A 5315-nucleotide genomic window follows, 5' to 3' on the forward strand; every position below is an offset into this window, starting at 1 on the left:
GGTGGCATGTGACATGAGATCCATAACAGGAAGGAGGGATTCTGTGAAAATCACTCCTCCTCGAATGTGACCAGAAATGCCTTCTGTTCATGCAAGAGCAACTTAGAATCCAAACTGGTGTTCATACTAAAACAAACTAGGGATGTGTGAGCCAGCTCACAAAGAGCCAGGCTCAGCATCAAGCTGGCCCAGTTCAGGTGGTCCGAGTTCAAACGAGACCCCCTCCCGCCCCGCCCCCCACCCCCGGTTCAAAGAACTGGCTCATGGGCCAGCTTGGAGATAATACTTGCAAAGGATAATCCAGCTTTAGGATTCCCTAGACTAGTGGGGGGCATCAAAAGGGGAATATTTACCTTTAGTTTCCCAATGGCAGGGATGGCGGTTGCAGCGGTGGCAACATCAGAGGCAGATGGCGGAGACTCCTCTAACCCCGCTGCCGGCTTCCCAAATTACTGGCCTGGCCTGTCATTTGGAAGGTCAGGAGGGGGGTTGGAGGAGCCCCCACCTCTGCCTCCGATGTCACCACCACCTCTGCCATCCCCACCATCCCTACTGTCCCCACCGGTGGGAAATTAAAGGTAAATATTCCCCTTTAGCCACCCCCACGCCTTCTTAGTCTAGAGAATCCTCCTTTACTTGTAAGGGGGAATCATAGCTGGATTCCCCTTTACAAGTATGTCCCCTGAGCCAGCCTGCAAGCCAGCTCTGCCCGCTTGATGGCCAGACCAGTTCAGCTGATGCCAAGTTCAGCTGACGCCAAGCCCAAACTGGGCTGAGTCAGTTTGAATCCAGTTCAGATTCAAACCAAGCCAGCCAAACGGCCAACTCACACACCCCTAAAATGAACTATTTTATTTTGTTTACTTGTTTATTGTTACATTTATATGCCACTCTTCCTCTGAAGAGTCCAGCGTAGTGTGCATGGTTATGCTTATCCTCACAACAACCCTATGAGGTACTAAGACTGAGAAATAAGTGACTGGCCTAGAGTCACCCAGCGAGTTTCATGGCTGAATTGAGATTTGAACTTGGGTCTCCCCAGTCCTAGGCCAACACTCTAACTGCTTCTTAGTGAATGAGAAGGTCTTCACCTGGCACCAGAAAAAGTAGAACTGATACCACTCAAGTCTCCCTGGGAAGAGCATTCTAGAGAGATGGAGTGCAACAACAGAGAAAGCCTTATCACTGGTCACTTTCTACTCAACTCACATAGTGGGGAAGCCTTCAGAAGGACCTCTGTGGAGGAACTGCCCTCTAGTCTATTCCTCCTAATCTTTTTACTGCGGCCACGAAGTAGACTTTTCTTGTATGGCTGAGTCCACTGCAACAGCCCTTCAAACATTACCAAAATCCAAAACTCTAGTAGTGTGGAAAGGCTTATAGGTGTGGCCTGAAGACAAATCAACAAGCTTTTAATTTCTTTATAACAAGAAAGTTTACTTTTAGAAAAATTGGTTCAATTAAAACATTACATTTGCAGCAAAAAAATACAAATTCAAAACAGTTCTTAACAGAGCAGGTCAGGGGGAAATAAACTGGAAAAACGCAATCACTATCTGACTCTATACTTGTTCCTGCTCAGAGTCCCCTCTGTGCTTTCTTTTCAGTTTCTGGCTTGCTGGGTAATCTCTTGTTCTAAGTACAGCCCAGGTCTGGGGCTCAGTCCAGCCTGGCTCTTCTTTTTCTTCTAGTGATTTCAGCTAGGCTTCTATTCTTGCTGGCTGTTCACTCTCTGCTTTCCTGGATTCACTCTAGCAGACTTCCAGATTCTCTTCCTTCTGCAACCTCCAGCTCTGACTGTCTCCAGCCGACTCTTTCCAGCAGTCTGCTTCTTCTGCAAACTCCAGCTCGGACTTGCTCCAGCAGACTCTCTTGACTTCTCCTCCAGGACTCTCACGTTCTAGACCCTCTCAGACTCTTTCATTATAGACATTTTTCTGGTCCAACCGTTCCTCAGCCCAGCCAATCAGAACAAACAAAAATTCCCTCCATTTTAAAAAATCTATTTTCCCTCCAAAGATCAACTGTCAAACTAAAGAAAAAACAAGTGTGAACTTTTGACCCTGCACCTTCTCCATACATAGGGATTTGCAAACACAGTGATCCTATTTACAATAATGCAGAGGGTTTTAGGAATGTAATATAACACAATTCATATATCAAGGCTTATTTACAAGAAGAGGTTTGGAAATAGTAATACACTATCCAATACAGGGTTTTATTTACAGAAACCCAAGAGGTCTAGGCCTCATTCCTCCACAACCTCCGATAAGGGTCATAATACCCAGGCAGGTCCATGTGGGAGGGGGCAGTCCTTGAGGTATCCTGATTTCAAGCTGTTGTTAGTTATAAGCCAGTTGTTGGACTACAACTCCTTGCATCCCCAGCCATTGTGGCCATTGTGACTGTGGATTATGGGAGTTCTGATCCAACAACATCTGGGAACCAAAGGTTGGGAATCCTTGATATAAGCAGATAAGTATATTTGTGTAATGAAAACCGTCAAGCATAATAGATCACATTCATCCAATCTGCCATTCCAGGTTTTTTTCCACTATTGATGAACTTGGTGCATTGTTGGTTAGGTTTCTCAGTTGTGTTTCTTCCATTGAATATTTTTTAAACCATTACTATTATTACTATTATTTATATACTACTTTTCAAGAAAAATGTTCTCAAAGTGGTTTCAATAGAAAAAGAATTATGAGAATAAGATGGGCCATGGTCCCCAAAGAATTCACAGTCTAAAAAGGCATGCAGGAGGCACCAAGAAGAGCCACTGGAGTGCTGTGCTGGGGTTGAATACAGCCTACAAAAGGAGAATGAATTGGGCTGGATGGAGTAGTACTGTACACCAAGGGGCAGATAAGAGTCAGGGCATTCATCGCTGTGATGGTGATGCTGTGCTATGCCCATAATGCATTTTAATCCATACTGTTGGATATTAGGGATGTGCAAATTGATTCAAATTTGAATCAATTTGACTCAAACCTGGGTGATTCAAGTGATTCAAATTCGAATTGAATCACCCGTAAAAGGGGAATTTGACTTGAATTAGAATTGATTTTTTGTAATTTGGTTCGAATATGATTTGAGAGCCATTGGGCACCTTTTTTAAACCATTCAGGCCCCCTGATTGGTTTTTTTAAAAGGTGTCGAAACAGGGTAGAACCAATAATTCAAATTGAATATTTGAACCAGATTTGAATTTGATTGAATTTGAAATGAATTTCCAGAATTTGATTCAAATTCAAAATTAATCAAAAAATTCATTTCATGCACATCTCTATTGAAGATATATATACATATCCAACAACACATACAGACATAATTCAAATGGCAAAGCAGAGCGTCTTCCTTTCCTGAAAGTGAAGTACAAGCCAAGATCTCTCCTACAAAATAAACATCCAATAATACTTGGAATTCATAGCGGTCGTAGTACATCCTGAGAGCACTAAAGAAGATCATCACTGCCACTGATTGCCCTTTTTAGGGTGCTTGCCCTTTTTAGTTGGGGTAAGTGCAAGAGCAGCTAGAAACATTCTTAAGAGAAAAATCAATAAATTTATTAGTATTTAATACAGATACAAAAAACAAATCAAGACTTGCATGTGTTCGTCTCAACCTTTCAAGGGGCTTTTGTGTCTTTCATAGCAGTCTGAAAGGACTAAAAATCAGCAGGTGCATCTTCTATTAGAGGACAGCAGCAATGGAATAGGGTGGACTCCTTCTGTGTTGTGCAACTCCAGAGAGGTATGAAAATACTACGGGGACTGAGTACCTAGAGATCAGCAGTAAATAATGCTATGCAACACAAGACTCACAAAACTCTACCGGCACTGACCACAAAGCCATCATTTTGGATATCAATTGCTGATGATGTTCATATTTTGGTGGTGGTAAAGATGCCACTAAATAACTTTGCACTGAGATCAATAAAGACATGGACGCAGGATATATGAGTGAACAGCGCAGGAAAATGCCTGAGCACTACTTTATTAAATTAACCATGTAACACAACAAAAGTCTTCCGGCGGGTAGCTGTATGGCACAAGCATTACCTAATGAAAACCCATGGAAAATGGACTGGAATCACTGCCTGTCCATTTTGTCCCCTTGCCCTGTGTGGCTATAGGCTATAAGATCCCTGCCCAGACACAAACCCAAAGCACAACCTAGCAGAGGGACCCAGTCCAGCCACCTGACAGGAATTTGGCTCCATCTTTCCCTCATATAGAATTCGGCCAGAGATAGCGCCAAGCTAACTTAACAAAAGCTGCCTTCAGAAGAAGCAGCTGAGCCTCACCCCTCAGCCTATCAGCCCTTCATCCTTGATGCCAACCACCTACCCCAAAAGTTGTGACATACAGCATTTTTAAAAAAAATAGGGGGAGGGGACAATGGGAGCAAAAATCCCCCCTCAAGTACCCAACCATGGATCAAAATCCCTTCATAACAGGTGGCTGACTGAACCAGGATGGTTAAAAGGAAGATGAGCAGGCGCATTCACAGCCCCATCAAAACTTTGACCAAAGGAGCAGAAAATGGCTGGCCCTTAAATAGTATTTTTTTCCATCTCTTGCACAATATCACAAGATGGCTTGTGACCAAGCTGATTAAACCAGCCGTGCCTGGCATGTGTCTTCATTGTATCACTGCAAATCCCTCCCTCCCTGCAAGTACAGAAAGAAGGCCCCACTCGCCATCATTTTCAGATAGAATATGTTAGAAGGTCTTCTCAATGTCCTGATTTCCTATCCATCATAAACATCATGATCTTAGGTATTGAAGACACTGGTTTAGGAGTCTTGAAGCAGGATCCCCAGCTGTCAGTGTTGGATGCCTAGCTTCCTGCATTGCTCACACGTGGATTTGATTGCCACCCTGGAAGACAGGGCTATGGCCTTCGGTGGTGCCATCTAGGCTACCATTATTTATTTCTGTATTTATTTCATTTATATACTGCCTGTCCAAAAACAGCTCAGTGTGATTCACAATCAGATAATGCCATTTTAAAAATGAACATAAAACATAAAATAAAACCATTTTAATATTAACCAAAAAACCCGCATTTGAAATCCATTAAAACCACTTAAATATTATTAAAAGCCAAGATGAAGAGGTGGCTCTTTATGGCTCCCCAGAAGATCTCCAGGGGAAGATAAAGCTGAGGCCTTAGCAGCAGCTCCGCTATCTGAGCGACTTGTCTGTGATGTGCTTAACTCCTGCTTGCTACTTTGCCTGATTGGACTTTGTGCTTGCTGCTTCCAGCTCATAAATTCACTCTGGTACTATTGCCCCGAAACTCAGCCTTC

Source organism: Hemicordylus capensis, chromosome 2 (genome assembly GCF_027244095.1).
Source record: "Hemicordylus capensis ecotype Gifberg chromosome 2, rHemCap1.1.pri, whole genome shotgun sequence".
NCBI classification, from domain to species: Eukaryota; Metazoa; Chordata; class Lepidosauria; order Squamata; family Cordylidae; genus Hemicordylus; species Hemicordylus capensis.